General features: G+C 47.8%; 1 protein-coding gene across 1 annotated transcript in view; it reads right to left on the reverse strand.

The window, feature by feature from the left end:
• IGFBP7 (insulin like growth factor binding protein 7) overlaps nt 1-14,605 on the reverse strand; it is a 73,531-nt gene that overhangs the window by 22,221 nt on the left and 36,705 nt on the right. The gene's annotated exons all lie outside the window — the stretch shown is intronic.

The following is a 14,605-nucleotide window of genomic DNA, read 5'->3' on the forward strand; positions in this document are numbered from 1 at the left end:
GGTATCGTAATTCCTATGGCTGGAGCACAGCTGGGACTGCACAGCTTCCTCCCCCAAAAACTGATGAGTTCCAGCACCTCGCCATTGCTCCATACTGGGGATCGCCTGGTGTGTGGAGGCATGGTCACCTGACAGCACTCCACGCCTGGCTGAGCAAACAGGAAGGGGATTTTCAAAATTCCCAGAGAATTTAAAGGGCGGGTCTGGCAGTTGATCACCTGAGGGCAGGGCAGTAGAGTTCAAAGTGATGACCAGAGTGGCTAGAACAGGCATTGTGGGACACTTCTGGAGGCCGATCAGAGTGCAGTAACAGACCAGGGCATCCACACTGGTGCCGCAGCGCTCCCGCGGGGGCGCACAAAATGTTATTCCACTCGCCGAGGTGGAGTACCAGGAGCAGACCAGCCGCAGAGTCAGTGTGCTCTACGTGCCTTGCCAGTGTGGACGGGTAGTGAGCTAGTGCACCCAGGGCTCCTTTAATGCGCTATAACTCACAAGTGTAGCCAAGCCCTGAGTTTGGAACATAAGAACATAAGAACGGCCATACTGGGTCAGACCAATGATCCATCCAGCCCAGTATCCTGTCTACTGACAGTGGCCAATGCCAGGTGCCCCAGAGGGAGTGAACCTAACAGGTAATGATCAAGTGATCTCTCTCCTGCCATCCATCTCCACCCTCTGACAAAGAGAGGCTAGGGACACCATTCCTTACCCATCCTGGCTAATAGCCATTAATGGACTTAACCTCCATGAATTTATCCAGTTCTCTTTTAAACCCTGTTATAGTCCTAGCCTTCACAACCTCCTCAGCAAGGAGTTCCACAGGTTGACTGTGCGCTGAGTGAAGAAGAACTTCCTTTTATTTGTTTTAAACCTGCTACCCATTAATTTCATTTGGTGGCCCCTAGTTCTTATATTATGGGAACAAGTAAATAACTTTTCCTTATTCACTTTCTCCACACCACTCATGATTTTATAGACCTCTATCATATCCCCCCTTAGTCTCATCTTTTCCAAGCTGAGAAGTCCTAGCCTCTTTAATCTGTCCTCATATGGGATCGGTTCCAAACACCTAATCATTTTAGTTGCCCTTTTCTGAACCTTTTCTAATGTATATCTTTTTTGAGATGAGGGGACCACATCTGTACGCAGTATTCAAGATGTGGACGTACCATGGATTTATATAAGGGCAATAAGATATTCTCCGTCTTATTCTCTGTCCCTTTTTTAATGATAGAGTATGATGAAGTGAGCTGTAGCTCATGAAAGCTTATGCTCAAATAAATTGGTTCGTCTCTAAGGTGCCACAAGTACTCCTTTTCTTTTAGCACAGGGATAGTTGCTGATACAAGGTGTAGAGTAGGTAGGATTGACAAGATAAATTACAGCAAGGGCATGCAAAGGAGTTTACACTGTTGGTGCCTGCTTCATATGTGAACTAGGTGTGTAACAAGCTGCTGGACTGCACTGTTGGAACTACTGTATGTAAAACATCAAGGCCAAGTTTCTGCTGTCAGCAGCACCGGTATAAATCTGGAGTAGCTCCAATGGCTTCTGGGATGTTGCTTTGGATTTATACATTGTAACGGACAACAGAATTTGGCAGAGAAAGAAAGAAAGAAAGAAAGAAAGAAAGAAAGAAAGAAAGAAAGAAAGAAAGAAAGAAAGAAAGAAAGAAAGAAAGAAAGAAAGAAAGAAAGAAAAGCTTCCTTAGATGCTTCTGGGACAAACTCAGTGGGGATGTAAGGTGGGGGAAGTCAAACAGCACGTCAATTGATCATTCAGTGGATGTGTGAAATGAGGGTAATATCACCAGTTTGGCATTTAGTCAGGACCAAATTCAGACCTCCCATAGGTGCCGCACATCTGGCTGACCTCAACAGTAGCTGTGCCTGTTGAATTTGGTCAACACGGAATGCCAAGTCTGTATGTGACCATATATATCATAGTGCACCCATGCAGGGGGCTGAGTTAAAGCTGCATAAATGCTTGACTTTGGAATCTAAATTATGTTTTTTTAAGGGAGGGCTTTGTTTTATTAATATAATACATAGCTCCCCCAGCACAGTAGTTCTGGAACATTTCATAGAAGCAGTCCTCTCCTGGGGGAACCTCAGTCTCCCAACCTTCCCAGCACACCATCAGCTGTGCGTCTGCAGAGCACAGCCCAAGAACTGAGGAGAACATACTAGTGCCCTATGCAATACTGACTCTACTGAAAGTTGCAAAGGAAAACGCCATTTTAGACCTATAGAAATTAAAGATGGAAAAGGCCTCTTCAGATCATCTGCTGCTTGCCAGCACACAGCCACTTTCTGCAACCTGTTACTATTGTTATTTATGTCTTTCAAACAATGGGACACCCAGAACACCCCTGAACAGAATATCCCACAGCCTAATGGATCTCACTGGGACAGGAAACTTCCTCCTGTGCAATCTGTTAGCTTTCCTACACTCCATCCCTGTGTACTAGTCACACCCCTTTGTCCCCCAGTTCTGCACCCTTCTTGGCATTTACTGTCATCACCCTTCAAATACAGGGGCTCTTCTCATAGTGAAGCCTGGGGGGTTTCACTAAAGGCTTCTCTTTAACTAAAGCCAGTCTGGCTAGCAAAACCTCCCCTCCTCTGACCCAGGAGAGGTGGCTGGGCATCTTAGGGATATCCATAAATTACATTATACCTTTTTTGGTGATTTTCAAAACTTACCTGCCCCCTTGTAAGACTTTGTAACACTGAAACAAAGACTCTGTCATGCAAAATTAAGGATCTATCTACAACACGTTAGGTAATTTATGGACAGCCCCCTGTGCAGCCATAGGGAGAGGGCCCACTCAGGAGACATAATTCTTCACTCTTAATGGGAGCGCTGGGTAATTCTCCTGACCCCTTCCTCAGCAGAGCAGAGGCCGTTTCTCCTCCGCTACAGGGTGGGTTGGTGTAGAGCAGTTGGCTGGCCACTACTGTGTTGCCTACGTGCCCCCTTGTTGGGGGTTCAGATCTTTAGGTCTGAGCAGGGATGGGTCCACTGACAGCTCTCCTGCATTGCCATGCCACCAAATTCCTCATAGGCCTGGGGCTACACTGGGGCAGGGGTTCAAACTAAGATACGCAACTTCAGCTGTGCTATTTCCATAGCTGAAGTCGAAGTATCTTAGTTCAACTTACCTGGCCATCCTCACGGAGGCGAGTCGACTGCGGCGGCTCCCCCATTGACTCCACTTACTCCTCCTGCCGAGGTGGAGTACAGGTGTCGATTCGGGGATCGATTTATAGCATCTAGCAAGACACGATAAATCAATCCCCGATAGAGCAATCACTACCTGCCAATCCGGGTCCTACTTTCCACACACTCATCACACAGAACCACAGCATTTCTGCTCAGTGGGAGGCTTTTGTGACTATAGTGTGTGTGTGTGGGGGGGCAGAATGTTAATATTTTACCTTTAGAGGACCTGACTCATCACTGTTACTCCAGCTTTACACTAGGGCAGTCAAGGGAGTACACCAGTATAAAGTGGGAGTACTGCCATGGGAACAAGGCTCAGTGTTCACTTTCAGAATGGGCCTGGGTCTCATTGCCTTTACACTCTTTCTACATGCTACTAACATTCATGATGTTATAACAAGACTTGCAATATTTCCTTAGAGCCCCAACACTTGGAGTCCTGTGACTACATGGAAATTGCAGCTCCCATTTAAAATAAATAAAAAAAGGTAGATCGTTTCTAGTCTTCATGGTAGTGGAGAAAAGCTTGAAAATGTGACCCCTAAGGACTCAAAAACTGGAAGGCAAATTCAGTAAAAGCATGTTGGGGGAATAGGGGATGCCGGTAAGTCAAAAATTCCAGTTAACTAAGAGGGAGGGAGTTTGGGTGTGGGAGGGGGGCTCAGGGCAGGGGGTTGGGGCGTGGGAGGGGTTTTGGGGTGCTGGATCTGGTCGGTGCTCACCTTGGGCAGCTCCCCAGTGACATGTCCTTGCTGCTCCTAGGCGGGGGCGTGGCCAGGCGGCTCTGTGCGCTGCCTCTGCCCGCAGGCGCCGCCCCCACCGCTCCCATTGGCCGGGGTTCCCAGCCAATGGGAGCTGCAGAGCCAGTGCTCGGGGCGGGGTGAGGGCAGCGCATGGAACCCCTGTGGCTGTTCCTCCACTTAGGAGCAGCACGGACATGTTGCCGCTTCCGGGGAACCATGCAGAGCCAAGTAGAGAGCCTGCCAGCCCTGCACCAACTGGACTTTTAATGGGTATCAGAAATGCTCATTTCTAGAGCTTTTTGGTTGGTAAAGTGCCAGATAACACAGCTTTTACTGTAATAAGGACCTGACATTTGTTATTTTAAAAATCTCCTGATTTTTAAGATAATCTCCTTATTTTCCAGGGGTCTGACTCATGATTTGTGAATGCCTGGGATCGGTCATACTGGTTGTTACATCCGTGTAACTCCACTGCAGTCAAGGGAGCTGATCCTCACGTACACAGGTATCAGCAACTGGAGAATCAGGCCCAATATCTTTACAACCAGAAGGACAGGGGCCTCCTGTCCCTTCCCACATGAGAGCAGAAAGCAAGAGAAGAAATCTGGCCCAGGCTATCACAGAGCAACAGCTTGTTCTAAGCCTTTGATTTGGAGAGAGCAAAGGAGAACACCTGTTTCCTGGCTGCAATAGCTGCTGGTAGTCTGAGTTACTATCTCCCCTCCTGTGTTCACTGCCTGGAGAGGGCCAGAACAGGCTTTCAAAAGCAGCAGCTGGCAGAAGGAGGGGGAGAGAATTCCAAACCAAATCTTGCCCAGAAGAAGACAGGATCCCCTTGATTATACACTTGGAGAAAGGAATTGTTCTCCCCACTCTCCCCTAAACTTCTGGGCTGTGCTCATAGCATTCAAGCTCAAATGCACTGGGAACACTGGAGGGAAGACTCACATACTGCAGTGCGGGTCATGGCCAGCATTTGGTCTACTTATTTTATTTTACAAAATAGTGTTGTGATTGCAATACAGATAATGCAGGAATGTGCTCAGGAATCCACTGCCTTTGGCTGGAAAGCCTAGTTTTGAAATTGAATTTGGAGAGGTTATGACCTTTTGTCCTGATTTACTTGGTCTGGGCCTGAAGCCGGTAAGGGAGTGAGTGTCCCCAAGAGATGCACAAATGTCATGAGAAGAAGCAGCTCTTCAAAACAGAAGGAACTGATGCCTCTTGGGTCTTTTGTTTGTCAGACCCTAGCATCCAAGACTCATCAGATGCCCCAAAATCATGATTGGCTTAAAAATCATCAGATTTAAGATAATAATAATGAACAAAAAGAAGTCAGGATGCTTTCTGATGTTTTATCCATTAGGAAAAGCTGCTTGGCCCCAATCTATGTGAGATCATCACAATTCAGCCTTAAACATGCCCAGGAAAGCAGAAGGCCCCCTTGTCCATCAATCGGAGGGGTCTCTGCTTATCCTCTCCTATCCGCTGGCTTAGCAGTTGCCTCACTCACATTCCCTCTCCATGCTCCCGTACAGTCTGCTCTCCCTGCCTGGATTCACTTGACCCACATCTTTCCTCCCACAGAATCCTACTCTTCATCATTCTCCCTCTCTGACCCACTCCATCTCCTCACAATGACTGTGCCCCTCCATCTCCACACACCGCCCTACTTTTGTGCACCCTTCCATCTCCTCATGCCTCCCCTGCACCATTCCATCTCCTCATGCCCCCTGCCCCGCACCCCTCCATCCCCTCACACTGCCACTCTCCCCTGCACCCCTCCATCTCCTCATGCCTCCAGCCCTGTACCCCTCCATCTCCTCACACTGCCCCCTCCATTGCACCCCCCATCTCCTAATGCCCTCCCCCTGCTCCTCTGTATCCCATTTATTTCCTCCTGCTCCCTGCGTCACATCTGCACCCCCTCCATTCCTCATGCTGCCCCACTCCCCTGCACTCCCTCTGTCCCCCACAATCACCCCTTCCCTCTGCCCCAGGGAGAGTGCGGTTGGGGAATGCAGCACAGACTATGCTTAGGGCCCTACCAAATTCACAGTCCATTTTAGCCAATTTCACAGTCATAGGATTTTAAAAATTGTAAATTTCATTATTTCAGCTATTTACATCTGAAATTTCACGGAGTTGTAATTGTAGAAGGCCTGACCCAAAAAGGAGTTGTGGGGGGGCTCACAAAGTTATTGTGGGGGGGGGTTGCGGTACTGCTACCCTTACCTGTGCACTGCTGCTGGCAGCGATGTTGCCTTCAGAGCTGGGCAGTCGGAGAGCAGTGGCTGCTGGCCAGGAGCCCATCTCTGAAGGCAGAGCCACCGCCAGCAGTAGTGCAGAAGGAAGGATGGCCTGGTATGGTATTGCCACCCTTCCTTCTGCGCTGCTGCCTGCAGAGCTGGGCCCTCAGTCAGCAGCCACCACGGTCCAGCTTCCCAGCTCTGAAGGCAGCAGTGCAGAAGTAAGGGTGGCATGATATGGTATTGCCACCCTTAGTTCTGCGCGGCTGCTGGTGGGGCGCTGCCTTCAGAGCTGGGTGCCTGGCCAACAGTCACCGCGCTACGGCCGCCCAACTCTGAAGGCAGCGCAGAAGTGAGGGTGGCAATACCGCAACCCCCCTTCAACTCCCTTTTGGGTCAGGACCCCCAATTTGAGAAACGCTGGTCTCCCTTGTGAAATCTGTATAGTATAGCATAAAGGCACACAAAAGACCAGATTTTGCAGTCCCTGATGTGTTTTTCATGGCCCTGAATTTGGTAGGGCCCTAACTATGCTTCTTCCCTCACCTCCTCCATCTGATTTCCACTTGCATTTACTTCCCTGAGAAAGTGCAATAGTAAGTTAGACTCTGATCCTGCAAAGGCTTAAGTATATCTTTACTCTTGTGAGTAGCCCCATTGACTTCAACAGGACTACTCACATTAGTAAAGTGACTTGCTTTCTTAAGTCTTTGCAGGGCTGGAATCTTGGCTGGGGTCGAGAGCAATCCTACCCGAGTATAGGGTGAATGGACTGGCCCAGGGCCCCTTTGCAGCACTGCCATCTAGGATCTTGCAGTAGCATCTGAATTCTCTCCTAGAATCCAGCAACATTTGAGAGGCTGACTACTCAGGCAAAGAACCAGAGAACCAAAGAACCACTAATTCTGACTTAGCCAAATAGAATCCAGGAAATCCGCCTTGTGTGTCTATAAAAAAGTGGCATCCGATGAAGTGAGCTGTAGCTCACAAAAGCTTATGCTTAAATAAATTTGTTAGTCTCTAAGGTGCCACAAGTCTTCCTTTTCTTTTTGTGAATACAGACTAACACGGCTGCTATTCTGAAACCTATAAAAAGGTGAAGTGTGTAATGGCTACTGAAACATGGTCATGTGCATGAGCGAGAAGTGCTAGTTCAGTACACAGAGAAGCACCGTGAGGAGCACTCTCATCAGGTGCCTTACATTTTTCATTAAACCTTAGTAAATGCTCTAAACTTTAATCAAGTAGAGCAGTGACATTTCTACTTCTGATTACAAACACAATTCACAACAACTTCCTTTGGACTGGACAACTGCAGGCTGCACTTCACAATCTTACTATTCTTATGTGACTTAATTGGTGTGATGATTCAACCATGTTAAATTATGTGTTCACTGTGGTTTCTGATCATCCAAATGTAGGGGACAATGAGGAAGATAGTCCCATCACGTAACCCGGTTTGCCTTAATGAGAATGAAAGGTGCAAATCTTTTGTACCTACAGAATACATCCTTAGCTGAAATAAAGTAGTCATAGCTGAAAGAGGGTTCTCACTAAAACTAGCACTGGATTTTTCACACTACTAATTATTTTTAAAAACAAATAGGCATTATTGGCCTTGTTGGTGGTGATGGAGAGTGGCTAGTTATAGCTCTAGTGAGGTCATACACTCTGGAAGAGAAACCAGGCAGCCTGTAGCTCAGCTTTCTCAGGCTTTTATGGAGCTATTTGTCTACCTTGTGTAAAAATAGAAGTAGCAGACAAAAAATAAATAAATAACCTTAAAAGGCTATCTATCTCATCTCCCTGCCAAAGCAAACCATTTTCTATGCTATGGAGTCTAGCTTTAAATATCTCCGGAAAAGGTCTGTACACCACACCCTTTGGGAGACTGTTTCACAGGCTAATATTCATTTAGATCACAGCAGTGTTTAGAGACCCCGGCCAACATTTAGGCCCCATTGTGGTAATCACTGTACAAACACACAGGAAAAGACTATCCCTGCCACAAAGAATTTACAGTCCATCCAGACAAAGGATGGGAGCGGAAGCAGAGAGAGAATGGGACTTGCCCAGTAGCAGAACTGGAAACAGAACCAAGGCCTCCTAAGTCCCCAGTCCATTCAATCATGCTTCTGCTCTGTACTGTTAGGATTCAATATACTGGTAGGATTTTTCCCTAATAGTCTGCCTAAATTATCCTATGTCTCCTAGTTCTAGCCCCTTGAACCAATTTATTGGCGTTTAAACGCTTCAGAACGTGAAATTACTATGTCCCCATTTTAGCGGTGGCTTGGCCAATATAAATCTTAATGTCTTAATTTTTCTTCAGCAACTATCCCCACTGCCTGCTATCCTGTCTCCCTCTCCAGCTCACTCCTAGGGCTTTTGTTCTCATCTTCCAACGCCTTCCCATTTATCCCTATTTTTCTGGTAATAAGGTGCCCATACTAGACTGTTCCAGAGCCATTTGACAGCATCTAGGATAGAAATATCTTTGGCATTTCATTTCCTTAAGCCTGGCACTTGGATGACATGTAGTTATTTCTTAGCAGAGTTTACTGTTTGAACCTTCATCTCTCCCCACCACTGTTTGAACCTTCATCTCTCCCCACCAACATTGGCTCAAGGTCTGACTAAATCCAGAGTTTGAACTGTTGTCAGTATTAACATAATTTAAAGCCAGATGAAAGCAAAGACAAAAATATCAGGAGAACAGCATCCTACAGAAAACGCAGCTGGCAGAGGTAAAATACACATGCACATCTCCTGTATACTGTAGGTCAGGGGTGGGCAAACTACAGCCCGCGGGCCAGATCCGGCCCCTCAGGACTTTGGATCCGGCCCGCGGGATTGCCCCCGTGCTGCTCTCAGAAGCGGCCGGCACCATGTCCCTGCGGCCCCGGGAGGGGAGGGTGTTGCCTCCAGGCACCGGCCCCCCCGGCTCCCATTGGTCGGGAACGGGGATCCGCGGCCAATGGGAGCTTCGGCAGAGGTACCTGGAGGCATGGTAAGGGCAGCGCTCGGAGCCCTGTGCCCCCCTACCCCCGAGGGCTGTGCAGAGGTGTGGTGCCGGCTGCTTCCCGGAGCGGCGCAGCGTGGGGCCAGGGCAGGCCGGCAGGCAGGGAGCTTGCCCTGGCCCTGGTGCATGCCGCTGCCACCCCGGAGCTGCTTTAGGTAAGCGGCGCTGGGCCGGAGCCCGAACCCCTCCTGCACACCGCACCCTTCCCCAACCCTCTGCCCTAAGCACCCTGTTGCATCCCGCACCCCTCCTGCACCCCAAGCCCCGCCGCATGCCTCCTGCACCCCAACTCCCTGCTCTGAGCCCCCTCATACATCCCCTCATACCTCCTCTGCCCCAATCCCTTGTCCTGAGCTCCTTTCTGCACACTGCACCCCCTCCCACACCCCACACTCCCTCCCGCACCCCAGCCCCCTGCCCCAGGCCTGCATACAATTTGCCCACCCCTGCTGAAGGTACACACAGCAAAAAATTTGCCCACCTCTGCTGTAGGTATACACAGACATAGAGGGTCAAATCCTGCCCTTATTCACCTGCTGCTGAAGTTAATGGGGCTGCAGGCATGCAGCTGAGTCCAAAATTCATCCTCTGGACAAAATCCATCCTTGATATAACTCAAATGATGCCAGTGGAGTTATATCAGAGATGAATTTGGATCAATGGGCCTGATTCTCTACTGCCTTGTACTCCTTGTGGAGTTGTTTCACAGCTGTCTGTAAGGGAGTGTGGGTCTCAAACCCAGGTCTGTGGGTCCCCAGGCAGTCCCCATATGGCTGCCACCACCTGGCAGCTCCATGAACCAGCAGGAAGTGTGGGCTGGTGGACCCTAGCTCACCAGAGGCACCGCCCATGAAGCACCTGATTGGAAGAGATATCCAGCCTCTCCAACTGACTCAGATTTGCTATTTAATTTGCTAAATTGTCAGACGGAGGCACAAGAAGTTGTCTGAGGTTAATTCCTAGCTGGCTGCTATATTAGACCTGCTTTCTTGCCTGACTCCAGAGCTTTGTCTTATTCCTGATTCCTGCCTTCCTGGCTTGTTCCAGATCCTGCCTTCTATGCCCCCCACCTGTGGCTACTGACTCCAGCTCCAACCCTTGGCTTGACTCCTGACTGACCCCCAGCTCCAGTTCCAGGCTCCCAACTCCTGCTCTGAACACCACTGCTCTGACTACAGGGTCTGACCACCTGCCTCCTGGTCCATGACACTCCAAGGTGAGCCTCAAGGGGGGATAAAACACTACCACTTTCATTTGTGTGTGTGTAAATGACTCACGGAGGTGCAAGTGAGTGGAGAACCAGTCCCAGAAAGCTGCAAGAGACCATTCAAGGCAAAGTGGGCAGTTAACACCTCTGAAGCTGTACAATAAAGGAGATTTAGTGGACTGCAGATTGCTGTAATAAGCCATAAATCGAGTGCCTTTATTGATTCCATGATTTTTAGTGTCTAGCAAAGTTATTAATTTAAGTTCCCAGGCTCATCTTTTTAAGGTGTTATGGGGTTTCCTTTGAGAATGCGGACTGAGAGGTCAGGTATAGAGTGAAGGCTTTGTGAAAAGCGTATTTTCCAAGGGACGGAACTTCTGCCCCACCAAAGAACCTGATGCCATACTAACATGTGGAGAGAGAGAATTTTTTCACCGACTCCAGTCAAATAATTCTTTCACAGCAATGATGACCCCACCCACAACTACCAGGTCCACATCGACAGTCATAAGAAAAAAGAATAATCTGATTGGACACCCCATAGTGGATGAAACCACCCACTTGATTATTACATTGACTGTTTCAGGAAAAAAAATAGACTGTGAAATCCTTAATAAACATCACATCCACCACAATCTCTCCACTGCCCAGAGGACAGCTATACAATCCCTGAAATCCAACCTCCACACAGTGATGAAAGGGGGTGGAAAAAGGGGGCACCATTATAGTCCTCACATCAATGAGGCTGGCCAACAACTCTCAGACACCACCTACTGTAAAAAAGTCAAAGAAGACCCCACACCACACTTCACCCAGGAATAACAGGATCTCATCAAATCCTTCCCAAATCAACTCCAAGAGAAACTTAACAATCTCATCCCCCATGAACCCAACTCACGGACTGTCTACATGCATCTCAAGATATACAAACAAGGGAGCCCAGGCAGACCCATCATATCTGGCCATGGTACTGTAAGTGAAGGAATATCAGGACTCATAGAAACCAACCTCAAACCACTCACCACACAAAGGGCCAGTTTCCTCCAGGACACAATTGACTTCCTTCAGAAACTCCACAACATTAACAACCTTCCTCAGAACACAATCCTTGCCACCATGGATGTCACTTCCTTATATACCAACATCCCTCACAATGACAGCATAGCTGCCTACCTCAAATATTTACAAGACTATGGGCAACCATCAGATATCTACCCCAAGCACATCACCAACTCATCCATTTCATCCTCACCCATAACAATTTTATATTCTACAACAAACACTTTGTCCAAACCACGGGAACAACCAAGGGTACCAGGAAGGCTCCCCAGTATACCAACCTCTTCATGAGCCACCTTGAGGAAGAATTTCTGGACAAATGCACCATGAAACCAAGGACATACCTGAGATACACCAATGATATTTTCATTCTTTGGAAAGCCGACCTAAACTCCCTCACAGATTTCCACCACAACTTCAACCACCACCACCCACCCATTAAACTCTCACTGGAACACTCTCACAGCAGCATCAATTTCCTGTACACCACGATCAGCTTCAACAATGGAACCTACAGACAACTATGTACAAGAGACCCACAGCTTGCCACACTTACCTTCACAGATCCAGTAACCACACCAAACAAACCAAGAAACATGATCTCTACAGCCATGCGCTCAGATACCACAGAATATGCTCTGACAGAAAGTCCAGGGTACACACCTTAATGCACTTAAAATCACCTTCATCATACAAAGACATTCCACCAGAAAAGTAGATCGCACATACAAATATCCCAAGAGAACCTGCTTCAATACAGGAAACTTCCCCCCATCACGCACCCCTACCACTCTGAAACCTGACACCCCTAGTTGTCACCTTCCACCCCACACTGGAACCCACATTGAGTATCTTTAAACAATTAAACTCATACTCGATGGGAACCACATCCTGAAAGAAATCTTTCCCAAACCTCCTCTTCTGGCTTTCGAATGACCCCTCAGAACATCACCAAGCTCATCATCAGAAGCAAGTTCCCCGCAGACCAAGACTCACCAGCTCAAAGCAACACCAGACGCTGCCAGAACAACAGATGCAAAACCTACAAACATATCTCCACTGCTACAATGATCAATACACCCCCACAACACACCTTTCAAGATCCAGGGGTCTTACACATGCCCATCACCACATGTGGTGTACCTCATCCACGGTATCAAATGCCCCAACAACAACTATGTGGATGAAAGCAGACAATCACTGTGCTCTCAAATGAATTCACACACAGAAATAATAGACAAAAATACCACATCACCCACTGGCAAACCCTTTTCACAAAACTACCAGTCCATACCTGACCTCTTAGTCCTCATCCTCAAAACCTGCAAAACACCTCCAGAAAACAAGCCTTGCAGACTGAATCCGTAACTTTGCTAGGCACTAAAAATCATCAGTGTCTCAACAGAGACAAAAAGAAAAGGAGTACTTGTGGCACCTTAGAGATTAACAAATTTAAAAAAAATTTCCACTCCATACAGCTAAATTCAGTGTCTTGCATAATGACAGGTTTCAGAGTAGCAGCCGTGTTAGAATACAGACTAACAAATTTGTTAGTCTCTAAGGTGCCACAAGTACTCCTTTTCTTTTTGCGAATACAGACTAACAGGCTCCTACTCTGAAACCTGTCAATAGAGACACTGGATTTATGGCTCATTACAACAATCTATAACCCACTAACCCTTCTTTGCCCTATAACTGCAGACGTGTTAATGGGCCACTTCACCTTGAATGGTCTCTTGCAAGATATAACTCCTTCTGCTTAATTTGTTCCACCTTGAATTTAGCTGTGACACTCTGAGTACCTTTCCCAGACCCGAAGAAGAGCTCTATGTAAGCTTTAAAGCTTATGTCTTTCACTGACTAAAGTTGGTCCAATAAAAGATATTAATTCACCCACATTGTGTCTCTAATATCCTGTGACCAACATGGCTACAACATTGCAAATTTATATATAAGTGGACTCGCAACCTAAAGGAAGTGGAAATCATTTACCACATGCTCCGAATGCATGAGATTAGCTGCTCTCCAGACAAACTTCCAGGGCTCTAAGTAGCATCAGCTAAAATTAAATCTAGGAACAAAAGCAGGAAGCTGGGAATTCTCTATTTTCATGATGGGTTTTGATTTTATTTTGCACCCACACACTCAAAAAAATCTGTCTCTAAAAATAACCATTCCATTTTATTTCGCAAGCTGCTAAGAAGCCATTTTCACTTAGAAATGACTTTATATGGAGAAGCAGAGTCTTTTGTAAACAGCATCTGCCAGTTTTGTTTTCAATACCCTCAACTTGCTCTTTCCAGAGCACGGCTCAAAAAGGGAAACAGTCAACTTGAAATCTAGGCAGTCTCAAATAGTCAAACTGTGACTAAGGGTCAGTACCGGGTTTACTATGGTGCCAATAGTGCCATGCTCACACTCAGAAGGGACCCTGGCACCCGGACTGTGGTCCTGCCTCTCCCACTCCACCTGTGCTCTGCCCTGAGGCCCAGCCCCTGCTCGGCCTCTTCCCCCCGCCCCGAGGCTCCACACGCCATTCGCATGGGGGGAGTGGGGGAGAGGAGTGAGCAGTGGATGGGAGGGAGAGGAGCAAGCAGTGGCTGGAGAGAGCGGCAGAGAGGAGCGAGCAGGGGTGAAGGGAGGAGGGGGCAGAGAGGAGCAAGCGGCAGGCAGAGCCTGGCGGGGGGGAGGGGGCAGGGCCACGGTCCAGGTGCTGGGGCCCACAAAAGATTAATCTGGCCCTGCTCAGGGTGTGTCCACACTTCCAAGAAAGGTGTGTTGTTAACTTGGGTTCTATAGTAGTGAATGCACAGCAATCTGGGGTTTAACTTGGGTTAGCAGAGTGAGTTAAAACCTACAGGGCCGCCTGGAGTTGAACTTGTGCTGCTAACCTAAATTCACAACCAAATCGCCCTGTCTTCACTGTTATTTTAATGTGGCCAGCTAACCTGAGCTAAGAGCACACTTTTTTTTTTCTTTTCTTCAGTATAGACATACCCTGACTCATAGTTTGGTTCCTACCTGGCCCATCCCTTACTCAGCTGGACTGGATGGTTTCAATCCAGCCTTACAGAGGGAAAAGAGTGAGTCTGGCTGT

Source organism: Lepidochelys kempii, chromosome 4, assembly GCF_965140285.1.
Source record: "Lepidochelys kempii isolate rLepKem1 chromosome 4, rLepKem1.hap1, whole genome shotgun sequence".
Lineage (NCBI taxonomy): Eukaryota > Metazoa > Chordata > Testudines > Cheloniidae > Lepidochelys > Lepidochelys kempii.